The 26870-nt window shown below is 39.7% G+C and overlaps 2 protein-coding genes across 5 annotated transcripts in view; one reads left to right on the top strand and one right to left on the bottom strand.

The window, feature by feature from the left end:
* GLP1R (glucagon like peptide 1 receptor) overlaps positions 1-3480 on the top strand; it is a 37613-nt gene extending 34133 nt beyond the window's left edge. The window contains exon 14 of the mRNA XM_067753079.1: positions 1539-3480. The gene's annotated coding sequence lies outside the window, so the exon portion shown is untranslated. The remainder of the gene's footprint in view (positions 1-1538) is intronic.
* Positions 1-26870, bottom strand: part of SAYSD1 (SAYSVFN motif domain containing 1) — a 38727-nt gene that overhangs the window by 2719 nt on the left and 9138 nt on the right. Inside the window, exons 3-5 of one of the 4 annotated variants that reach the window (XR_010946844.1) lie at positions 20333-20416; positions 17895-17957; positions 203-456 (exon numbers count right to left, since the gene is read on the bottom strand). The gene's annotated coding sequence lies outside the window, so the exon portion shown is untranslated. Of the gene's footprint in view, positions 1-202; positions 457-17894; positions 17958-20275; positions 20417-26870 lie in introns of those variants that run through there. The other 3 variants (XR_010946842.1, XR_010946845.1, XR_010946843.1) reach the window with 3 other exon arrangements.

Here is a 26870-nt window from a genome sequence, read left to right as displayed (position 1 = left end):
CTGGGGGTACTGTCACTGACCCGCAGGATTAGGTGTTTTGTGAGTTGTGCAGTCTGGTCGCATTACTGTCATGAAGAGAGGCTGAGTTCAGCACTCTGGCCAGCTCCCCCCTGAACTTGCAAGGGGCTTAAATCATGTCAACTCATCTTTTCATATGAATCTTTGGAGCCACTAAATCACAGAACTGAGACAAACCACTTACAATGCAAAGTTGCCTTCCCTTTAAAACAACTTTCCCGATTTGCAATTGCCTCAATGCAATTTATGCTGAAGACTACAGCAGTGGAGTTCTCAGAGACTCAGAGCAGGGAAAGATCTTGGAGATCGCTCTGCTCTGGTCTAGAGAATTGAGGAGGGTAGCTTGCAGAGGTGATCTGCCCAAGGTCACAGTGCTAGATGGTGGCTGAGCTGGGCTAGGACCCAGGCCAACTTCCACCTCCCGGTCCAGTGAAGCCTCTGGAAAGGATAGGTGAAAAATATAAATGGCCATTCAAGACACTCGAAGTGAAAGTTGGCAGTGTTATCTGGAGTTGCAGTTAAAGAGAAAACACAGCAGCAGAAATAGACAAGTCAGATGGCACAGGTGCCATCTCCTCAATGATTTATACCTCTGAGAACAGGGGGAGGGTGTGCTTTACTACCTACTCTAGTACGTCATTCATCCTTGTCTTAAAATTAAGAAATGAAATGCATCAGAGCACATGTATACATAGAAACAGCAAGTGAGCTTTTTTTTTAAACATCTTGAGGTATAATTGCTTAACAATGTTGTGTTAGTTGCTGCTGTATAAAGAAGTGAATCAGCAACACGTATATATGTATCCCCATATCCCTCCCTCTTGCGTCTCCCTCCCACCCTCCCTATCCCACCCCTCTAGGTGGTCACAAAGCACCGAGCTGATCTCCCGTGCTACACGATATAAATGAACATTGTGGTACATGACTTTTTTTTTTTTTTAACATGACTATTTTTGAATTATGGTTTTCTCAGGGTATATGCCCAGTAGTGGGATTGCTGGGTGTATGGTAGTTTTATTTTTAGTTTTTTAAGGACACTCCATACTGTTCTCCATAGTGGCTGTATCAATTTACATTCCCACCAACAGTGCAAGAGGGTTCCCTTTTCTCCACACCCTCTCCAGCATTTATTGTAGATTTTTTGATGATGGCCATTCTGACCAGTGTGAGGTGATACCTCATTGTAGTTTTGATGTGCATTTCTCTAATGATTAGTGATGTTGAGCATCCTTTCATGGGTTTGTTGGCCATCTGTATGTCTTCTTTGGAGAAATGTCTATTTAGGGCTTCTGCCCATTTTTGGATTGGGTTGTTTTTTTGATATTGAGCTGCATGAGCTGCTTGTATATTTTGGAGATTAATCCAGGTGAGCCATTTTTGACAGCAAATCCAGCACTCTTTTGATGGGTTGGCTTAATGTTTTTCTGATGCATCTGTGCTTGTTTGGGAAGTTGTACTGATAGCCACACATAGTGGACAAAAAGAACCTAAACACCTGACCCTCTTCTTTGCCTCTCTAGTGCTCCCTGAAGTTGGAGAAGACTAGCAAACTGGGCAACTTTAGCCTAGCAAAGATGGCACAGCCGCCACGGAGGGCAAACAGTCAGTTCACATCCAAGTCCCAAAAGGCTTGGTCCCCTCATCGGTGTGGGCCATGTTTCAGCAGCTGCTGTCCCCATTCCCTCCTGTTTCTTCCAGAAGCAAAGAACACTGTGTGTGTGTGTGTGTGTGTGTGTGTGTGTGTGTGTGTGTTGTGTTGTGTTGTGCATAGCAGCATAAAGTTAGGAGATGATGAATCCAGAATCATCCCACCCACTGTGAAGGTCAGGGGACCGCACAGCCTGGGGCAAGGATGGGTGGGAGCCTGCACGATAGATGCTTCCTCTCCATGCACAGACAGGGCTCCCATTATTGCTAATGCCTGCGACGTGCTCAGGGAAGGCAAGATACACTCCAAAGGGTTATTTTCCCTCCACTGAATTGATTCTAATCTACAGTGCTGACCCTGCTTTTGGTTCCTAAGAGCCAAACTCTGTAAAAAATATGTCCGCTTACTCTGCTAAGACAGCTATGTGAATGACATGCTAAAACTCATCAGAAACCAAATTAGTATCAACTCTTTTTTTTCCTTTTCACGGCTGCAGCGAATTTTCTTGAGGGGAAAAAAATGACCCAATGTGAGAAACTCCTGCAAACAACATCACCTTGTCCCTATGGTGTCACCTGCTGGCTCAAACCAGCTCTCCTGCCTCATGCCGAGGGCCGTATCAAGGAAGCGTTGTTAAGCAGTATAATTTCAAACACTTAAAGCCACAGTGTGTCCACAGTATCTCTAATTATTTCTGCTCTGGATACAGATTGGCAGGAAGCAGATAAGCATAATCATTTTCCAATTAACTCCCCAAAGTCTTTTGGACTTGGCCTATACCTGAATCTATCAGAAGAGAGAGTTTTCTCTCTTCCCTTCTCCCACCCCCATTCCAACCAGTTTTTTGGGATCTCATCCAGCAGGGGTGCATTTGTCCCCTGAGGCATCCGACCTCCTCCCCAGCCCCACATTTACCCCCTCTCACCTCCCATCCCTGAGGTGAGCTTCCCACACTTCTCCCCCAGCTGCCTCAGTAAGAGGTGACCCTGCCAGGTGTGCTGGGAATGCCATGCTCTTGGCTGTGACCAATTTCGGGGTGCAGCTGAGAGTGAGGCGTTGCCAGGGCTGAAGTGATGCCCCACATCCCACACTCTGGCACAGCGAGGAGCATTGCAGCCAGCTGCTAGCGTGGATCCTAACTTACATTGGGGTTATGCAACCTTGCGAATGGGGCCTGTCAAAACTATCAGTCATCAGTCAACCCCGACAATCTAGCGTGACTAATTATCTCTGTTGTCAGAGCAATCCAGGAGAAGAAAAACATATATAAATGAGAGTGTTTGGATTTGGTGGGAAAAAAAGAGCTCCCAGCAAAGTATGGAACATACAACAAGTTAGGGTCTAGGCTTTCCCGCAAGGGGAACCAGTGGGGGTGGTCAGGAAGGGGCAAGATTCGCAGCAGACAGACAGCGCTGGATCTTGCCAAATGGTTCACGCTTTACTTCCAAATCTGCAGTTCCTCTAAGCTCCTCCCACTAAAAATAATCACACCCTCAGAGCAGATAAACCTGAACATGAGTTTTGGAGGGGGCTTGATGCAGAGCTTAGGTGCACCAAGAGAGACGCAAGCCAAGCTCTCAGGAGGGACAAAGCTGACTTTTATCTTCAGTGCTCTCGGGGGATGTGTGCGCTTCATGAATGTTTAAACAAGATCATCTTCATGTGATTTCTTAATGCATAAATTCATGTAAAATATGACCTGCGTCTATAGGTAGCAAATGTGTATGGTGTATAATTCCTTGTACAGATGTGAATGGATTCGGGCTCTTTCCTAATTTGCCTTGTAAGTCAAATAAAACCCTGTCGTTACTGTGTCTCTCCTGCTTTTCCTTGGGAGGAGGTTTTCTGCAATGTTGACCCAAGTGACTCATGGTGCAGTGGGAAAACACAAAAGATGCCGTTTCCAGCCCAAGGGGGGGAAGAATCCTTGCTCATTACTCATATCGTGATTTTCACCTTCAAAGCACTTACCAAGTACTAACTTATCCATCGCAGCCTTTGTGCAGGGACTGCACTGTCATTTAATTAGGGAAGTCGGGTGGTCGAGTGGCTTACACAATGACTGAAAGCCATATATGGATGGGTATTTAATTCCACTCATTCATTTGATCTCCTGTCTAAATGAACTCAGTCCATTAAATCCATCTTTTAAAAAATGCTATAAAAGCACAAACCTTGTGTGCAAAGCAGCCACAGAATCTGAATGGAGCTGCCACTAAGAGATTAATCTTCAGAAAAATGAACTTTTCTCCAGTTTTAATAATCGCACGCTCTCCGGATTTGCAACTCACTCTCACGGAAGAGCAGAGGAATTGCAGATTCTCCCTAGTCCCTCCACCATTTCAGTCACCCCTGTTTGAAGATCACTGTACTGTTCTTACCTGAATGTCTCCTTAAACACACCTCTTTTTTAGACAAGCTGTGGGACTTGTTCCTTTCAGACATAAGAATCATAATTCTTACTCTGAGAGCAAACTACAAATACAGCCAATTCCTGAGACGTGCCGACAGAACATCTGCATTTTGGTTTATCTGTACCCACCCTGCTTTCAGCTTCATTCACTCTCCTGTTGACAGTCTCGCCTTTCTGGGTCCTCATTCTTCCACTCAGCAGGAGCAGGATGGAGCCAGGAGGTTTCTTCTCCCATCCCCACCTCCAGGAAAACACCTGCCCAAACCAGTAACGACCGCCACGTTTGTACGACATATGAGTCAGATAGAGGCGACCTCAGGGAAAAAGGTGCACTGTGGCTTAATGGAGCTTAGCCCCAGCCTGAAGAAAGGGTAAGAGGAGCTGCCTTCTCTGCTGAGGGCCAGCCACGGAGGAAATAAATGAGAATTGCTGGCCTCCAAACTCACCCATGTTCACATGCGTTGTAAAGCCACATTCCAGGGACTGATGCCCCACCGGTGTGAAGGATCTCACTCATATGCCATGTGTGTTGACATTCCCAAGGGGTCAGAATCTCCCCCCAACCCAAAATCTTCAGTCACTGTCCTCTCAAAAGCCTATGCCATAAATGTGCTATTCAGTATCTTTCAGTCTCTCTCCACCCTCCTTCTTTTCCTCCCTCTCTCTCTTACACACACATTTCTCTACAGAGAAATACTGAAAACAGGTCTCCCTTACCAGAAATAGTGGGGAAAAAACCCAGCAGTACAAACTGGAATAGATGACAAATGTAGCCGGAGAGTTGGAGAACATAGGAAAATAGATTCAATATGGGGACAAGGAAGGAGTAGAAACTGAGTGTCCTCAAAGGTGGGAAGGATAGGTGGGAAGGAGGCGTTGAAGAGGCCAGAACATAAGCAAAGTGAATAACGAAAAACAGCAGGCTGTTTAAATGTGAAAAAGAGCTGTAGTGAAAGAGGGGAGGAAATTGCAGAGGTAGAAAAAAGAATGAGAATTACAAGTGGCGAGCCATAGCGGGCCAAGTTGGGAGCCTGTCTCTAGTCAATGTTATTAACTCCTTCTTCCATAAATCTGAGCTCTTCCCCTGGAGAGTTCTCTAATCCCAAGCCGTGATAGATTATTTTCTTTGGTACAAAGGCTCATTTTAACTAACAAAATTATTTTAGAAAGAGAAGAAGACCCACAGCCTAGAGCAAATCCAATAAAAAAAATTTTTTTCCCCACTGATATCAGGACTCCAGTGTTAGAATGAATTAATGTGGCTCTTCCTCATGTAGGACCAATAGTCCTCAGAATTTATTGGTGTTACAACCTCCAAGAATAAAATCAATAGCTGAGAATTATAAATGCCGAGCAGTCCCATGCCAAGGGATGGGAAGCTCTTTGGGGCTGAAGCAGGCTGGTAACACCTGGAGGGGATTGGTAAGCAGTTTTTTTTTTTTAACTTTCCATATCTCTAGGGTGAAAGAACAAGGACTTGAAATAATGTTTACAGAAGCCTTTTCAGTGCCAATGACCTAAGGTGCAATTAGAAACACAGTTCAGGACTTGGAAACATAACTACACAAGTTTAATAGCTACAACAAAAAGACCATGGCTACTCTGCCTTTTAGGTCCAGTCTTCAACAATCTAGAACCATTTATGTACATATCTGGCTTAAAAAGACAAGTGTTTTAATGCCATACATTTTGCCCTCCAGAAAGTTTCAGAACCTTCAAAATTCCTAGTAACTTGAATTTACACTTATATTGAACCCCACTGGTACCCACCAATTAGATGCCACTTTACAATGAAATTACCCTCAAGGTCTTTCATCTTTCAAATCCTGGTATGGGAGGCAGAGAGTAGAGAACCAAAACGCAGGAGACACATACCCAAGTAAAGGCATCTCACTCTGGTTATGCTAAATCAATGTCCTTCCAATAACATCCCTTGGAAGGACAGTTAAAAGTACAGTTGAAAAGACATCTTATGTGCATTCATATTATATAAGTGAATCATGTTACATTAAGAACACAGTATAATTCTTCAGTATAATTTCTTGGCAATCAAGAAAAACATCCTTAACACCACACTTTACATAAGGTATTTACAAAAACACCTTCTTTTAGAAACTGGTAAAGATCATGAAACCTGCCAACCAAAGCATGATGGAGCCACAAGTCCAGAAAATATGCCACATCATAGAGTCTTAGCATCAGCTGCCACCACAATTCTTTCACATTCTCCTGGCCTTGAACTCCGTCTGCTTCTCACATACAGCCCCTCTTCTAGCAGGAGGGGTCCCTTGCCTTTCAGGCACCTTCACTGGGTTAGTTTTAGTGTCACTCTTTACATCAGAAATGCAACAGCTCTTGAGATACTTTGCATCCATGGTGTAGACCCCTTGAGAACACGCCAAGTCACCCAAATTCCAGTACTGGAGTCATCTCCATGACATGTGGCACACACTCTCTGCATCAGCCACCCACATGGAGAGACCTTGTTCAGCTGCACTCGAAGTGGTGCACTAATGCAGATTTCCTAAGGTTACAGCAGGGAGGTCACGGACACCTGGTGTGGACTCTTCAGGATCTGACCTCTCTCTCCTCCCTGGGGTTGCATCCTCCAAAGCCATCAGATCCTGACATGAATTTCCTATCTGATCATCTCCCAATTCCCAGCCTTGCACTGACCAGCCTTGTGGCTTCCTCTGCTTCTGTGAAACAGGTAAATCGTCTAGGAAATTCTCTTTCCATAAATAGTTCTTTGAAAATTACATATGGGGCAGATCTTATAATCTATATGAAGAGCCAAAAGAGCCAAATACATTATTTTTTTCATGGATGGGGATCTAGAACAAAGCAATTCTTTCATATCGCCCTGTGCCAATCCAACATATAATACATTTGGCACTGCCAAACTCAGTCTAAATCTCAGGGAAAAAGTCATGAGAGGAATACAATAAAAACAAACTCTGCATAATAAAGCTATTTTGGGGGCTTCCCTGGTGGCGCAGTGGTTGAGAATCTGTCTGCTAATGCAGGGGACACGGGTTCGAGCCCTGGTCAGGGAAGATCCCACATGCCGCGGAGCAACGAGGCCCCTGAGCCACAACTACTGAGCCTGCGTGTCTGGAGCCTGTGCTCCGCAACAAGAGAGGCCGCGACAGTGAGAGGCCCACGCACTGCGATGAAGAGTGGCCCCCGCTCGCTGCAACTAGAGAAAGCCCTCGCACAGAAATGAAGACCCAACATAGCCAAAAATAAATAAATTTTAAAAATAAAGCTATTTCTGTCCATAGAGATTGTCCACTGTAAATGGACTGCTACATGTATAAAAAAATATTCTGTCTATAAACACATATGCTTTTCTCTAGGAGTTACCAAAAGGCGATCAATATTATTAGTAAAGCAACTAAATGAAGTATTTACCACAGGAGAGAGGAGGAGAAAAAATGGAGATATGGGAGCAGAGTTCTGTTTTAGACTGGGTTGTCAGGGAAGGCCTTTCTGATGACATAACATGAGAGACCTGAATGGAGTGGGGGAAGTGGGGGAACAAGTCCTAGGATCATCTGGGGAAGTGAGTTCTAAGCAAAAACCCTAAAGCAGAAGCCTATTTGGTGTGTTAGAGCAGGAGTCAGTAAACTATGGCCCACTACCTGGTTTTATAAATAAAGTTTTATTGGCACACTCATTTATTCACAGCATTCTATGGCTGCTTTTGCTCCACAATGGCGAAGCTGAGTAGTCATGACAGGGACAGTATGCCAACAAAGACTATTTACAGGCCCTTTACAGAAAAAGTATGCCAAACCCCCATGTAGAATGAACATGAAGGAGGCGAATGTGACTGGGAGAGGCAGGCAGGGGCCAAGATCACTTAGGGTCTGGTAGGATAAACCCACCTAAACAACCACCCACCAAACAAAAGACATGTCTCCAAGGGTTAGGAGTGCAGATATCATTGACAAATTGGGGTTCAAAGGCTTCTCTTCACCAATTCATCCCAGGGTAGGATCTGACTTCTGCTTAACTGCTGGTCCCCAGGTTCTCAATTTTTTTTTCCCATGTGAAAGTAATGTGCATATCTGAGAGGCTCCTGTGGACACATCCACAGTAGGCCCAGGCAAGTGAGGAGATTTACAGCATAAGGGCAACCTTGCAGTTGCACTAATAAAATTGCAAATGAACATTCACAGATAATGATGATTTGCTACAAATTACTCTGATATGAACCTAATATTTTAGACTGTGTGAACAATGAGAATCTCTGCTACAGAGTATGTTTCCTAGCACTTTATTCATTCAAGCAAAATTCCACAGATATAAAATGTATAAGATGTATTGCTACTCAAAGTGTGGTCGGAAGACCTACAGCATCAGCATCACCTGGGAGCTTGCTTGAAACGCAGAATCTCAGGCTCTGGCCTGAGAATCAGAATCTGAATCTGCATTTAACAAGATCCCCAGGAGACGTGGATGGTCACTAAGGTCTGAGACCACTGTCCTGATAGGAACTGGCCTCTAATTACTCTTTTCCAAGAGTTGGAAATACAGAGTTTTAAACTGCAAAGAAGTTAGCCTGGTTTATACTATTCATACTAGTGAAAACTGAATACAACTTACATGTTCAACAATAGGGGATTGGCTAAATAAATGATGATACATTTATCCATACAAAAATATTATGCAGCTGTCAAAATCAATACTATAGAAGAACAACATGAGACTATGTTCATAGTTTATCACTAAGAAAAAAAAATTATAGGTAGGACTAATACTAAATCAAATGTAGAAATTTTAACTAAAGAAAGGAAAAGGGACAGGAGGAGTAAAGATGTGTTGGTATGATGATTTCCTCATCTTTCATAACCACAGGTAAACAATGTCATTTAAGGGTAATAAATCAAGTAATCAGTTATAAATATATTTAAAGATGTAAAATCAACCAACCAATCTGTCAATATAATTGATTATTGAGGGATGAAGAGAAGTAGGGAGAGGTGGAAATATAAATTTATTACATTCGCTCTCCCTCCATGAACCAGGAAGTGGGTACCAGACACCACATCTGCTAGTGCCTTGATCTTGGACTTCCCAGTCACCAGAACTAAGCAAGTCCAGACCAGAGGGCAGACAGCAGCAGCAAGAAGAACTACAATCCTGCAGCCACTGGAAAAAAAACCACATTCACAGAAAGATAGACAAGATGAAAAGGCAGAGGGCTATGTACCAGATGAAGGAACAAGATAAAACCCCAGAACAACAACTAAATGAAGTGGAGATAGGCAACCTTCCAGAAAAAGAACTCAGAATAATGATAGTGAAGACGATCCAGGACCTCAGAAAAAGAATGGAGGCAAAGATCGAGAAGATGCAAGAAATGTTTAACAAAGACCTAGAAGAATTAAAGAACAAACAAACAGAGATGAACCACACAATAACTGAAATGAAAAATACACTAGAAGGAATCAATAGCAGAATAACTGAGGCAGAAGAATGGCTAAGTGACCTAGAAGACAGAATGGTGGAATTCACTGCTGTGGAACAGAATAAAGAAAAAACAATGAAAAGAAATGAAGACAGCCTAAGAGACCTCTGGGACAACATTAAGCACAACAACATTCGCATTATAGGGGTCCCAGAAGGAGAAGAGAGAGAGAAAGGACCTGAGAAAATATTTGAAGAGATTATAGCCAAAAACTTCCCTAACATGGGAAGGGAAATAGCTACCCAAGTCCAGGAAGTGCAGAGAGTCCCATACAGGATAAATCCAATGAGAAACACGCAGAGACACACAGTGATCAAATTGGCAAAAATTAAAGACAAAGAAAAATTATTGAAAGCAGCAAGGGAAAAACGACAAATAACATACAAAGGAACTCCCATAAGGTTAACAGCTGATTTCTCAGCAGAAACTCTACAAGCCAGAAGGGAGTGGCATGATATACTTAAAGTGATGAAAGGGAAGAAACTACAACCAAGATTACTCTACCTAACAAGGATCTCATTCAGATTCAATGGAGAAATCAAATGCTTTACAGACTAGCAAAAGCTAAGAGAATTCAGCACCACCAAACCAGCTCTACAACAAATGCTAAAATAAGTTCTCTAAGTGGGAAACACAAGAGAAGAAAAGGACCTACAAAAACAAACCCAAAACAATTAAGAAAATGGTAATAGGAACATACATATCAATAATTACCTTAAACATGAATGGATTAAATGCTCCAACCGAAAGACACAAAATGGATACAAAAGCAAGGCTTGCTGAATGGATACAAAAACAAGACCCATATATATGCTGAATGGATACAAAAACAAGACCCATATATATGCTGTCTGTAAGAGACCCACTTCAGACCTAGGGACACATTCAGACTGAAAGTGAAGAGATGAAAAAAGATATTCCATGCCAATGGAAATCAAAAGAAACCTGGAGTAGCAATACTCATATCAGATAAATAGACTTTAAAATAAAGAATGTTACAGGAGATAAGGAAGGACACTACATAATGATCAAGGGATCAATCCAAGAAGAAGATATAACAATTATAAATATATACGTACCCAACATAGGAGCACCTCAATACATAAGGCAACTGCTAACAGCTATAAAAGAGGAAATTGACAGTAACACAATAATAGTGGGGGACCTTAACACTTCACTTACACCAATGGACAGATCATCCAAACAGAAAATTAACAAGGAAACATAAGCTTTAAATGACACAATAGATCAGACAGATTTAATTGATATTTATAGGATATTCCATCCAAAAACAGCAGATTACAGTTTCTTCTCAAGTGCGCACAGAACATGCTCCAGGATAGATCACATCTTGGGTCACAAATCAAGCCTCAGTACGTTTAAGAAAATTGAAATCATATCAAGCATCTCTTCTGACCACAATGCTATGAGATTAGAAATCAATTACAGGGAAAAAAATGTAAAAACACAAAACACATGGAGGCTAAACAATACGTTACTAAATAACCAGGAGATCACTGAAGAAATCAAAGAGGAAATCAAAAAATACCTAGAGACAAATGACAATGAAAACACGATGATCCAAAACCTATGGGATGCAGCAAAAGCAGTTCTAAGAGGGAAGTTTACAGCTATACAAGCCTACCTCAAGAAACAAGAAAAATCTCAAATAAACAATCTAACCTTACAACTAAAGGAACTAGAGAAAGAAGAACAAACAAAACCCAAAGTTAGCAGAAGGAAAGAAATCATAAAGATCAGAGCAGAAATAAATGAAATAGAAACAAAGAAAACAATAGCAAAGATCAATAAAATTAAAAGCTGGTTCTTTGAGAAGATAAACAAAATTGATAAACCATTAGCCAGACTCATCAAGAAAAAGAGGGAGAGGACTCAAATCAATAAAATTAGAAATGAAAAAGGAGAGGTTACAACAGACACTGCAGAAATACAAAGCATCCTAGGAGACTACTACAAGCAACTCTATGCCAATAAAATGGACAACCTGAAAGAAATGGACAAATTCTTAGAAAGGTATAACCTTCCAAGACTGAACCAGGAAGAAACAGAAAATATGAACAGACCAATCACAAGTAATGAAATTGAAACTGTGATTAAAAATCTTCCATCACACAAAAGTCCAGGACCAGATGGCTTCACAGGTGAATTCTATCAAACATTTAGAGAAGAGCTAACACCCATCCTTCTCAAACTCTTCCAAAAAATTGCAGAGGAAGGAACACTCCCAAACTCATTCTATGAGGCCACCATCACCCTGATACCAAAACCAGACAAAGATACTACAAAAAAAGAAAATTACAGACCAATATCACTGATGAATATAGATGCAAAAATCCTCAACAAAATACTAGCAAACAGAATCCAACAACACATTAAAAGGATCATACACCATAATCAAGTGGGATTTATCCCAGGGATGCAAGGATTCTTCAATACATGCAAATCAATCAATGTGATACACCATATTAACAAACTGAAGAATAAAAAACATATGATCATCTCAATAGATGCAGAAAAAGCTTTTGACAAAATTCAACACCCATTTATAATAAAAACTCTCTAGAAAGTGGGCATAGAGGGAACCTACCTCAACATAATAAAGGCCATATACGACAAACCCACAGCAAACTTCATTCTCAATGGTAAAAAACTGAAAGCATTACCTCTAAGATCAGGAACGAGACAAGGATGTCCACTCTCGCCACTATTATTCAACATCATTTTGGAAGTCCTAGCCACGGCAATCAGAGAAGAAAAAGAAATAAAAGGAATACAAATTGGAAAAGAAGAAGCAAAACTGTCACTGTTTGCAGATGACATGATACTATACATAGAGAATCTTAAAGATGCCACCAGAAAACTACTAGAGCTAATCAATGAATTTGGTAAAGTTGCAGGATACAAAATTAATGCACAGAAATCTCTTGCATTCCTATATACTAATGATGAAAAATCTGAAAGAGAAATTATGGAAACACTCCCATTTACCACTGCAACAAAAAGAATAAAATACCTAGGAATAAACCTACCCAGGGAGAAAAAAGACCTGTATGCAGAAAACTATAAGACACTGATGAAAGAAATTAATGATGATACCAACAGTTGGAGAGATATACCATGTTCTTGGATTGGAAGAATTAATATTGTGAAAATGACTACACTACCCAAAGCAATCTACAGATTCAATGCAATCCCTATCAAGTTACCAATGGCATTTTTTACAGAACTAGAACAAAAAATTTCACTATTTGTATGGAGACACAAAAGACCCCGAATAGCCAAAGCAGTCTTGAGGGGAAAAAATGGAGCTGGAGGAATCAGACTCCCTGACTTCAGACTGGCACAAAAACAGAAATATAGATCAATGGAACAAGATTGAAAGCCCAGAGATAAACCCACTGGCACAAAAACAGAAATATAGATCAATGGAACAAGACTGAAAGCCCAGAGATAAACCCACTGGCACAAAAACAGAAATATAGATCAATGGAACAAGATTGAAAGCCCAGAGATAAACCCACGCACCTATGGTCAACTAATCTATGACAAAGGAGGCAAGGATATACAATGGAGAAAAGACAGTCATAAGTGGTGCTGGGAAAACTGGACAGCTACATGTAAAAGAATGAAATTAGAACACTCCCTAACACCATACACAAAAAATAAACTCAAAATGAATTAGAGACCTAAATGTAAGACTGGACGCTATAAAACTCTTAGAGGAAAACACAAGAAGAACACTCTTTGACATAAATCACAGTAAGATCTTTTTTGATCCACCTCCTAGAGTAATGGAAATAAAAACAAAAATAAACAAATGGGACCTAATGAAACTTAAAATCTTTTGCAAAGGATACTACAAACAAGACAAAAAGGCAACCCTCAGAATGGGAAAAAATATTTGCAAACGAATCAACGGACAAAGGATTAATCTCCAAAATATATAAACAGCTCATGCAGCTCAATATTAAAAAAACAAACAACCCAATCAAAAAATGGGCAGAAGACCTAAACAGACATTTCTCCAAAGAGGACATACAGATGGCCAAGAAGCACATGAAAAGCCGCTAAACATCACTAATTATTAGAGAAATGCAAGTCAAAACTACAATGAGGTATCACCTCACACCAGTTAGAATGGGCATCATCAGAAAATCTACAAACAACAAATGCTGGAGAGGGTGTGGAGAAAAGAGAACCCTCTTGCACTGTTGGTAGGAATGTAAATTGATAAAGCCACTATGGAGAACAGTATGGAGGTTCCTTAAAAAACTAAAAATAGAATTACCATATGACCCAGCCATCCCACTACTGGGCATATACCCAGAGAAAACCATAATTCAAAAAGACACATGCATCCCAATGTTCACTGCTGCGCTACTTACAATAGCCAGGTCATGGAAGCAACCTAAATGCCCATCCACAGATGAATGGATAAAGAAGATGTGGTACATATATACAATGGCATATTACTCAGCCATAAAAAGGAATGAAATTGGGTCATTTGTAGAGACGTGGATGAATCTAGAGACTGTCATACAGAGTGAAGTAAGTCAAAAAGAGAAAAACAAATATCGTATATTAACGCATATATGTGGAACCTAGAAAAAGGGTGCAGATGAACCGGTTTGCAGGGCAGAAATAGAGACACAGATGTAGAGAACAAATGTATCAACACCAAGGTTGGGGGGAGCAGCAGGGGATGGGGGTGGTGGTATGATGAACTGGGAGATTGGGATTGACATGTATACACTGATGTGTATAAAATGGATGACTAATAGAAACCTGCTGTATAAAAAAATAAAATAAAATTCAAAGAAAAAAACAAAAACTTATTACATTCAATTTTTATAGGATATTAATAAATACTGCCCCAAAATATGAAGGATTAAGTAATTAATTTAAAGTTAAAAGACAACTTTGGAACAGATATTTAAACTCTCCAAATTATCCAAAGAAACACACACAAAAAAGAGAAGCCACATGGTAAAATAAGCAATATAAACAGAAAGTGTAACAAAACATGTGAGAAGATAAATAAGATTTCAATAAATATGACTGAGCTAAACTCACCTATTAAAAGAAAAATATTCTCATAGTGGATGATAAAGCAAAACCCAATTATTCTCTATATAGAAGCAACACACCTACTAAAAATAACTCAGGCTGAAAACCAACGTATGGACAGAGGCATACTTAGCAAATGCAAACAAAAAAGTAGGTGAGCCAGTCTTAATATCAGATAAGGGTGAATTCAAGGCAAAAATCAATAAAGAAAACAAAGATGGCTTTTTATAATGGTAAAAGGGGACAATCTGTAATAAAGACCTAAAATAATGCTTTTATGTATTCCAAAATCTGAATTTTAGAAAATTGCTCAAATATCTTAAAACTTGGTCAAAAATACTATAATCTCATGAAAATTATTGAAAATTTCATGAAAATATTAGCAACAGACCCTATCAGCACATTAAAAGAATAGTACATTATAATAAAGGATCATTTATTCTAGGAATAAAAGGATGGTTCAGTATGAGTAAATCTATAACATAATTGATTACATTAATTGACCAAAGAGAAAAATCACATAATCAAGTCTCTGCTATACTGGATTTCTTAAAATCCAACACCCATTTTTATTTTAAGGAAAAAAAAATTAACAACCTAAGTACAGATGAATAATTCCTTGAGATATAAGTCTGTCTATCCATGCATCCGCTTACCTCGAAGCCAGCAGTATGTTTAACGGGAAACTACTAAAGCATACTCATTAAAGTCAAGAACAAGATATCACTGACTCTTATTCTGATTTAACATTCTTCTGGACGTTCTAGCCAATGTCATTAGACAGAGAAAAAACAAGAAGTATAAAAATCGGGAAAAGAGGAGCTAAATTTTACATTATCTGAAAAGAAAATAATTATCTAACTATTTATGTGGAAAGTCCAGGAGAACCAACTGAAAATTATAATTAGTAAGAAAATTCAGTAAAGGGGAAGAGCTGGTACAAAATTAATACACCAAAATCAATAGCTTTCATACTTATGTAACAACTAGTTGGAAGAAATAATGGAAGTCCTCAGGATGCATCACTTTTTCCCAAGCATGCTCTTCTTCATGAGTATCACCTTTTTCCCAGGTGGTTTCCTGTGACTGAAATGCTACCTCCTTTCCCCTCCCTTTTTCCCTGCAGAGTACCTGATGCTCCTTCAAATTCAGCACCATGTCACCACTTCCAGGAAGCCCTCCCTGCTTCTATAAGTGTTTTGATATCCCTTTTCTATGCTTGGCCCTTCTTTAAATAGCACACTCTCAAAGGGCTCGCCACGCAGTACTGTAACTGTCTGATTATTGGCTGCCTCCCCCCTTTGACTGTGAGCTCCTTGAGAAAAGGAACTTTGTCTGCATTATCTCTTTGTGTGCTGAGAGCCCAGCACCAGGCCTGTAAAAATAAGGTATTCCATCAAAGTCCACAGCAGATACTGTGTTAGGCTTTTGATTCTCTTCGTAAGAAAGCATGACCCCCACAACTATAGAGCCCACGCACTCTGGAGCCTGCACACCACAACTGGAGAGAAGCCTGCACGCCGCAATGAAAGATCCTGCATGCCACAGTGAAAGATCCCGTACGCATGCCGCAACTAAGACCTGACACAGCCAAAAATAAATAAATATTAAAAAAAAAAAAAGAAATCATGACGCAAAGACAAACAGCTAAATAGAAGGTAGACAGATGGACAGATGGATAAACAGATTAGGAGAGATATGATAGATTCATATAAGTTGAAAAAGCAGGTGCTGGTTAGTAGGTTGTTAGGCCGGATTTGGTCACATTTGTGAACTGTAATTCTTTCACTGATGAAAGAATGAATTTGGGGAAAAATAAAATTTTATTCAGTAAAATGCTGTCCAAAACTGTTAAATCAATGAATGCATAAGTGTATCTGTTCTAGAAACAAATGGTTACTGATAGTATTTGGTCCCTTTTCTAAAATATTTGTAATTTTTGTTGTGTTGATTTTTAGGATATTATGCTTTAGTTTTTAATTATCATGATAATTAATATTATTGGTTTCCCTCAATTAAATCTTCCACTTAAAAAAACTAATGAAATGAAATTTTTAAAATGTATCTCAATAAAATAAAATGTATCTCAAAAAAAATCTTCCACTTAACCATAAAAAGTAGAATGTATGAACATATTTCGTAAGCCAATCATTTTGCCATAACGTCAATATTTGTTAAGAAAATCTTAAAAGACGGCTGAATAAAACATATGTAAATGTTTTCACCAATAGGGAAAAAAAAAAAGATAAGGTGCTCCGTAAATGAATGGATGGATGGACGAGTGGGTGGACAGATGGACGAATGAATGAATGACACAGAAAATCCCGTCTCCACATGATAGCCCAGGTGACCTTTTAAAAATGGATATTGGATCATGCCATTCTCTTACATAAAACTTCAAATGCATGTAAATAAAAGCCAAACTCCTAAAAAGGAAAGCGAAGGGCAGAATCGTTTGTAGAGTGTGCTATCAAGTGTGGGCTTGAGAAAGAACAAACATGATGAAGGGAGGGAGGCTTTCTCATTGTATATCCTGTGGACCTCTTGAATTCTGGAACACATGCATATAAGTACAGAAATTAAATACTTTGTTCCTTTTTATATTTTGAAAGTGTTCTAAAATAAGCATGTGCTTCATTCTGTAATAACTTTTTAAAACTTCAAAAAATAAAGCACCTTTTATTATTATATAGTCTTGGGAGTTAATTCCTAATCGTTTAAAAGCCATATGTGTGTTTTTCTCTAGTTTTGCTTTCCAATGAACAGTTCAAAAAAATGGCAAGCCTGTTGCCCCCTTTTAAAATACACACCCATCTGTCTTTGCTTCATTCTAATAATCACTGAGTTTTCTTCTTATTTTAACATTTATGATTTATTTCATTGGCTTTTGATCTTTAGTAAGCTGGAGATAACCCCAGGGAGGCTGTTGAAATGAAAATTCTTGGGGTCCTACCCCCAAACATTGAGTCATGAGTCTGGTTGGGGCCCTAGAATCTGCATTTTAACATTACCACAGGAGATTCCAATACAGGTGGTCCACAGACCACACTTTCCAAAACATTCATTCATGACTTGAGGAAACGTAGTATTTTTCATAAAAAGTGACAATCCTACGTAGTGTAGAAGTCAGATTTGAAAGTGGTCTCTCCTTTTGATGACTATTCCCCCAACACACACATGCACATACTTATACCTTTATAAACATCTGTATTATGTTATACGCCTTATAATGTGGTTCTCTGTGTACTCACCTTGTCTTCTTTCCAGCTTTTTGAGAGTGAGATCCAAGTCTTTATCCACCCAATGCTCCAATGCTGTGAAATAAAAGTACGTGTGACAGAAACCAAAGCATACAGTTCAAATTTGACTTCCTTTGGCTTAGGGATCGAGTTTCTCTGCCAGCTGTATAAGTTCCTAGTCTTTTTCCCCCTACAAAGCTTAGATGTGGAAAAGCCCAGCGCTGACCCCCTCAACTGCAATGCTGCCTGCTGAGTGTAGAGAGGGGATGTTTTATTTTAAAGTATGCGTATAAATCACTCTGATAGCTTTCTCTGCCTTTCCCAGGACCTCTGATGAGCCCCTTCCTCCGTGAATGTTAAAGTGAAAAGAAAGTCTGAAAAAGCAGTGCAAACGGTTCAGATAAATATCCCAATGGGTTTTCTACATTACATAAATTGTGAGGTAAAGGGACCGACTTAGAGCAGCAGTTCTATGCTACCCCCTGGTGGCACGATGCTCCATGGCATCCCAGCTCCACCCTGCATCCTGGCTCTTACAGTGGACACAGATTGGAGAGGCTCATCTACGTGTCCCCAGCAGCACCAGGCTCAGAGCACCTACACATATTTGCTGATAAATAGGTTAATAGTGTGAGTGGCAGGAGACAAAAACACACAGTTAGAATTTTACTTTCTTCTGCCCAACTGAGGATCACTGATTCTGCCAATTGTGTAACTTCCTAGTTTTTTTGTTTTTTTTAGCACAGAGCCTGTGAGCCTAATCTTAATGCACAGATCAGTCAAAAGGAAAATGTGGAAAACACGAGACTCACAGCACAATCCCAATAGCACAAAATATACATGCATAAATTATCACTGGTAAAAAGCCAGAGGTTTTGAGAAAAGTCACTGCACCCACCAACTGGGACACTTACTGCCACCCAGACCTTGCACCTGCAGAATGGGTCAGGGCTAGCTTGAAAGTGATTGTCCCAGAGGTACAACTGGATGATTTAGCCTGAAGAACAGAAAGGACTAAGTGAGAACTGAGTAACGGTTTACCAGTCCAGAGGATGCTCTGTGTCCACTGAGATTAGAATAAGAAAAAATAACCTGGGGTGGCCTGAGTTCTTTCAGTAAAGAACTTCCTAAGAAGTTCCTGTACCTTGTACCTGGATTCTTCTTTAGGGATCACTAGGGAAAAAAATGTTAGTCAGCAATGAATGCAGACCTGCCTAAGGCGGGGGGGGGGTACATTTGATGGCATTTTGGGGGCTCTTCTAGCCCTATAAGTAGTTAGAGGCTCATTTAAAAGTCCCTGTGATTAGGCAAGATGGGATAATGTAAATAAAAGCAAAAACCAGTTTACTTGCAAGACTCAGAGACAACCTCATCTGTGCACACAGCTGTCATAGAGACTGAATGCATCTCTGGGGTCTCTGTTCCCCGATGACAAAGCAGCCTTTAATGGAAGCTGCTTGCTGGGCTAATGGTCAGGCCCTGAGTGGAAATTCTGAGATCAATAGGCCTTTCTAAATTCAGGAAATTGGGGCTTCCCTGGTGGCGCAGTGGTTGAGAATCTGCCTGCTAATGCAGGGGACGCAGGTTCGAGCCCTGGTCTCGGAGAATCCCACATGCCGTGGAGCAACTAGACCCGTGAGCCACAACTACTGAGCCTGTGCGTCTGCAGCCTGTGCTCCGCAACGAGAGGCCGCGATAGTGAGAGGCCCGCACACCGCGATGAAGAGTGGTCCCCGCTTGCCACAACTAGAGAAAGCCCTCGCACAGAAACAAAGACCCAACACAGCAAAAATAAATAAATTAATTAAATTCAGGAAATCAAGACTGCACCTAAAGCTTAAAGGGCTGATGAGAACAGCAAACACATAGCATCCTTTCCTTTCTTCCCTGTCAGACATTTAATTGGTTCACACCCCACTTTTCCTAGAAGTTAATGCTGTCCTTACATGCAACCTCTGGGAAGAGGTGAGCAAGGAGAGTTGACAAATCACTCACAGAAAATCCCATGAAAGGTGGGCTTAAGGCAATCCAGGCTCCACCTTGTTATAAATGGCTACATTTTCAAAGAATGCTAGAGAGGTCTGCTCCTAAATTGAGTCTCTTCTGTCCTTAAGAGAAGTCTCTACTTTGCTGGGATTAATAATTGGACCAAATGTTCCTAATTCAGAGTTACGGGCACTTCGTTTTAGGTAAAAGTTTGAATTATACATTTTTTAAAATACAAATTAATTCTTTCCTAGTACGGTATTTATTGCCCTAGGCTTTGCAGTGAACCTTGATCAAGGAAGGATATTTCTTCTTGGTATCTGGCTTTTATGAAATGGAAAAGTCCAAGTAAAATATCAAGGAGATGGAGAAAGCCTTAAGAAAATAAATCAGGAGACAAAATCATGTACCGCAAATACAATAGAAACTTGCACGTTTAATAGAGATTCATCTGTTTCCCATACTTTCTACAGGTCCAGTTCACACAGGAGTCACAGAAGAAAAGACTTCTTTATGAGCTACAGGAAACTTCAGCTCAAGGGATGACTCTGAAAGACAGTCAAACTCCCAATCAGCAAGGGGGTAGAGAGGAGCAGTGCATGTAAATCTTCAACATGGGCTGAAACACATGGGGTTAGTTGTCTACAAAGTGTGATTCATGAGAACATCTGCTCTGCAGGCCTTCTACTGATACAACTAAAACATCTCACTCAATTACTGGCATTGCTTGTTTTATTGTGTCCACCACCCCATTCCCAGTCAGAATATATGCTCCAAGAACTGGGAAAATGCCTGCTTTTTAAAAATTATTATATCTCAAGCACCTAGAAGAGTGCTGGCATTCAATGAATAAAAGTTAAATTTAAATTAAGATTTTACTATAAGTAAATCAGACAAGAATAAAAAAAGAAAATAGACGACCATTATTTAGTAACGTCTCCTAGACAATAAAGTTACTTTCACAGTATAAGAATTAATAACTGAATTCTGAAGCTGAAAACCTACTGAGGAGACATTAATTTCTTAATATCTGAAATTTGGAAAAAAAACTATTGCTTTAAAGCTTGAGTCCTCTTACTAATCAGTATGACTAGTAAAACAAAAAAAAAAAGTATTCAATGGTTTGCTTTGCCCAATTTTAATGAGCCCAAACTCTAACTTCACACTGGAAGAGGCAGGAACACGAAGCATGGCTGATTACCACTATTTACATAACTTCCCACCAGAGGCCCACGGTCAAAGGCACTGCTCACTCTAAAGTCTTTAGAATATAAGAAACAACTCAAGCAGCCAATAAATCAGGAGCTCCACTTTCAGAGCTCCCCTTTGTACATACTCAAGAATTTCTTCTTGCTGAATTCATCATTAGTAGCCACTTACCATATCTACCAATGTTGACTTTGTGAAATCACTCCCCACACTTGGCACTTAGAACCCTGCCTTCTCTAATCTTCCTTCACTGTGTGGCGGCAGAATAACTGAGGAGCATGGAAAATGGGGATGGGCGATGGGGGCCTGTTTCTGAAAAGCACATGTTTCAATAGCACTGATGACCAAAAAAGCAAGACTTCAGGCAGAAAGAAAAAAAAAACCCAAAACCCCAAAATCCCAGACACTTCCAACTTAAACTTTTCAGGAAAAATAAATATGATATGAAAAGACTTAAAGAGGGACAAGGTGGCAGAGTAGGAGGATTTTGAGCTCACCTCCTCTCACAAGCATACCAAAATCACAACTAACTGCTGAACAACTATCGATAAAATAGACTGGATTCTACCAAAAAAAGATGTTCTACATCCAAAGACATAAAGAAGAAACCACGAGATGGTAGGAGGGGGGCCCTCACAATGTAATCAAATCCCATACCACCCGGGAAGGCGACCCAGAGACTGGAGAATAATTATATCACAGAAGTTCTCCAGTGGGAGTGAGAGCTCTGAGCACCATGCCAGGCTCCACAGCCTAAAGGTCAAGCACTGGGAGGAGGAGCCCCCAGAGCATTTGGCTTTGAAGGCCAGTGGGGCTTGATTGCAGGAGCTCCACAGGACTGGGAGAAACAGAGACTCCATTCTTGGAGGGTGCATAAAAGGTCTTGTCGTACCGGGACCCAGGGCAAAGGCAGTGACTTCATAGGAGCCTGGGCCAGACCTACCTGCTGGTCTTGGAGGTCTCCTGAAGAAGTGGGGTAGGAGGGTGTGGCTGTGGCTCACTGTGAGAACAAGGACACTGGTGGTGGAGGTACCAGGAACTATTCATCAGTGTGAGCTCTCCTGGAAGCCACCATTTTTGCACCAAGACCTGACCCCACCCAACAGCCTGTAGGCTCCAGGGCTGAGACATCTCAGGCCAAACAACCAACAGGGCAGGAACACAGCTCCACCCATCAGCAGACAGGCTGCCTAAAGACTTCCTGAACCCACAGCAACCTCTAGACACACCCCTTGACACAGCCCTGCCCACCAGAGGGCCAAGACCCAGCTCTACCCACCATTGGGCAGGCACCAGCCCCTTCCACCAGGAAGCCTACACAAGCCTCTAGAGCAGCCTCACCCACTGGGGGCAGACACCAGAAGAAAGAATACTACAGTCTGGCAGCCTATTGAACTGAGTCCACAAACACAGAAATTCAGACAAAACAAGATGGCAGAGAAATATGTTCCAGATGAGGGAAGAAGACAAAACCCCAGAAGAACAACTAAGTGAAGTGGAGATAGGCAATCTACCAGAGAAAGACTTCACAGTAATTATCATAAAGATGATCCAAGACCCTGGAAAAGGAATGGATGCACGGTGTGAGAAGTTACAAGAAAATTTTAACAAAGAATTAGAAAATATGAAGAACAACCAAAGAGAGTTGAAGGATACAATAACTGACATGAAAAATACACTAGAAGGAGTCAACAGCAGAATAAATGAGGCAGAAGAACAGATAAGTGAGCTGGAAGACAAAATGGGGGAAATCACTGCTGCAGAACAAAAGAAAGAAAAAAGAATGAAAAGAAATGAGGACAGTTTAAGAGACCTCTGGGACAACATTAAACGTACCAACATTCACATTATAGGGATCCCAGAAGAAGAAGAGAGAGAAAGGGCCTGAGAAAATATGTGACGAGATAATAGCTGAAAACTTCCCTAACATGGGAAAGGAAAAGAGTCAACCAAGTCCAGGAAGTGCAGAGAGTCCCAGGCAGGATTAACTCAAGGAGGAACATGCTGAGACACATAGTAATCAAACTGACAAAAATTAAAGACAAAGAAAATAATAAGAGCAATAAGGGAAAGGCAACAAATAACATACAAAGGAATCCCCATGAGGTTATCAGCTGATTTTTCAGCAGAATCTCTGCAGGTCAGAAAGAAGTGGCACGATATATTTAAAGTGATAAAAGGAAAAAATCTACAACCAAGAATACTCTACCCAGCAAGGCTCTCATTTGGATTGATGGAGAAATCAAAAGCTTTACAGATAAGCAAAAGTTAAAAGAATTCAGCACCACCAAACCAGCTTTAAAACAAATGCTAAAGGAACTTCTGTAGGTAGAAAAGGCCACAACTGGAAACAAGAAAATTACGAAACGGGAGAGCTCACTGGTAAAGGCAAACATACAGTAAAGGCCGGAAATTATCCACACACAAACATGATATCAAAGCCAGCAATCATGAGAGGAACAGAGTACAAATGCAGGATATTTGAAATGCATTTGAAATTAAGAGATCAGCAACTTAAAACATCATGTATTTATACAGACTTCTATATCAAAAACTCATGGTAACTGCAAACCAATAATCTGTAATATACACACAAAAAAGAAAAAGGAATCCAAACACAACACTGAAAATAATTATCAAATCACAAGAGAAGAGAACAAAAGAGAAAAGGGAGAAAAAAGACCTACAAAAACAAATCCAAAACGATTAACAAAATGGCAATAAGAACATACATATCGATAACTACCTTAAATGTAAACAGATTAAATACTCCTACCAAAAGACATAGACTGGCTGAATGGATACAAAAACAAGACCCGTATACATGCTGTTTACAAGAGCCCCCCTTCAGATCTAGAAACACATACAGACTGAAAGTGAGGGGATGGAAAAAGGTATTCCACGCAAATGGAAACCAAAAGAGTAGCAATGCTCATATCAGACAAAAGAGCCTTCAAAATAAAGACTGTTACAAGAGACAAAGAAGGACTCTCCATAAAGATAAAGGGATCAATCCAAGAAGATATAACAATTGTAAATATACATGCACCCAACATAGGAGCACCTCAACATATAAAGCAAATATTATATAAGGCACCTCAATATATAAGGTGTAAATTATATATGGCAATATATAAGGCAAATGTTAACATATATAAGAAATTCTGGGAGACTTTAACACCCCACTTACATCAATGGACATATCATTGAGATATAAAGTCAATAAGGAAACCCAGGCCTTAAATGACACATTAGAGCAGATGGACTTAATTGATATGTATAGAGCGTTCCATCCAAAAGCAGCAGAATACACATTCTTTTCAAGTGCACATGGAACATTCTCCAGGATAGATCACATGCTGGGCCACAAAGCAAGCCTTGGTAAATTTAAGAAAACTGAAATCAAATCAAGCATCTTTTCTGACCACAATGCTATGAGATTAGAAATCAACTACAAGAAAAAACCTGCGATAAACACGAACATGTGGAGGCTAAAAAATATGCTACTAAATAACCAATGGGTCACTGGAGAAATTAAAGAGGAAATCAAAAAATACCTAGAGACAAATGAAAACAAAAACACAACAATCCAAAACCTATGGGACACGGCAAAAGCAGTTCTAAGACAGAAGTTTATAGCAATACAAGCTTACCTCAGGAAACAAGAAAAGTCTCAAATAAACAACCTAACCTTACATCTAAAGCAACGATGGAAAGAAGAACAAACAAAACCCAAAGTTAGTAGAAGGGAATAAATCATAAAGATCAGAGAGAAATAAATGAAGTAGAGACTAAAAAAACAATAGAAAAAATCAATAAAACTAAAAGCTGGTTCTTTGAAAAGATAAACAAAATTGATAAACCTTTAGCAAGACTCATCAAGAAAAAACGGGAGAGGGCCCAAATTAATAAAATTAGAAATGAAAAAGAAGTTACAACCAACACCATAGAAATACAAAGGACCGTAAGAGACCACTATGGGCAACTATATTCCAATAAAATGGACAACCTAGAAGAAATGGACAAATTCTTAGAAAGGTACAATCTCTCAAGGCTGAACCAGGAAGTAACAGAAAATATGAACAGACTAATTACAAGTACTGAAATTGAATCTGTGATTTAAAAACTCCCAATAAACAAAAGTCCAGGACCAGATGGCTTCACAGGAGAATTCTACCAAACATTTCGAGAAGAGTTAACACCTATCCTTCTGGAACTATTCCAAAAAATTGCAGAGAAAGGAACACTTCCAAACTCATTCTATGAGATCACCAACACCCTGATACCAAAACCAGACAAAGATACCACAAAAAAAGAAAATTACAGGCTAATATCACTCATGAACACAGATGCAAAAATCCTCAACAAAATAATAGCAAACTGAGTCCAACAATACATTAGAAAGATCATACACCATGATCAAGTAGGATTTATCCCAGGGATGCAAGGATTTTTCAATATCTGCAAATCAATCAGTATGATACACCACATTAACAAGTTGAAGAATAAAAACCATATGATCATCTCAATAGATGCACAAAAAGTTTCTGGTAAAATTTAACATCCATTTATGATTTTAAAAAACCAAAAGAAACTCTCCAGAAAGTGGGTATAGAGGGAAACTACCTCAACAGAATAAAGGTCATATATGACAAACCCACAGCTAACATCATACTCAAGGTGAAAAGCTGAAAGCATTTCCTCTAAGATCAGGAACAAGACAAGGATGCCCACTCTCACCACTTTTGTTCAACACAGTATTGGAAGTCCTAGACACAGCAATCAAAGAAGAAAAGAAATAAAAGGAATCCAAAGTGGAAAAGAAGTAAAACTGTCACTGTTTGCAAATGACATGATACTATACACAGAAAATCCTAAAGACACTACCAGAAAACTACTAGAGCTCATCAATGAATTCAGTAAAGTTGTAGGATACAATATTAATACACAGAAATCTGTTGCGTTTCTACCCCTAACAACAAAAGATCAGAAAGAGAAATTAAGGAAACAATCCCATTTACCACTGCATCAAAAAGAATAAAATACCTAGGAATAAACCTACCTAAGGAGACAAAAGACCTGTACTCCAAAAACTATGAGACACTGAAGAAAGAAATCAAAGATGACACAAACAAATGGAAAGATACACCATGTTCTTGGATTGGAAGAATCAATACTGTCAAAATGACTATACTACCCATGGCAATCTACAGATTCAATGCAATCCCTATCAAATTACCAATGGCATTTTTCACAGAACTAGAACAAAAAAAATAATAAAATTTGTATGGAAACACAAAAGACCCCAAAAAACCAAAGCAATCTTGAGAAAGAAAAAGAAAGCTGGAGGAATCAGTCTCCCTGACTTCAGACTATACTACACAGCTACAGTAATCAAAAGAGCATGGTACTGGCACAAAAACAGAAATATAGCTCAATAGAATAGGATAGAAAGCCCAGAAATAAATCTATACACCCATGGTCAATTAATCTATGACAAAGGAAGCAAGAATGTACAACAGAGAAGACAGTCTCTTCAATAAGTGGTGCTGGGAAAAGTGGACAGCTACCTGTAAAAGAATGAAATTAAAACATCCTCTAACACCATACACAAAAATAAACTGAAAATGGATTAAACACCTAAACGTAAAACCAGATACTATAAATCTCCTAAAGTAAAACATAGGCAGGACACTCTCTGACATAAGTCGCAGCAATATCTTTTTAGGTCCATCACCTACAATAATGGAAATAAAAACAAAAATAAACAGGACCTAATTAAACTTAAAATCT

Source organism: Pseudorca crassidens, chromosome 10, assembly GCF_039906515.1.
Source record: "Pseudorca crassidens isolate mPseCra1 chromosome 10, mPseCra1.hap1, whole genome shotgun sequence".
Classification (NCBI taxonomy): domain Eukaryota; kingdom Metazoa; phylum Chordata; class Mammalia; order Artiodactyla; family Delphinidae; genus Pseudorca; species Pseudorca crassidens.
The sequence above is the reverse complement of the archived record's forward strand: the minus strand, read 5'-3'. Positions and strand labels throughout refer to the sequence as shown.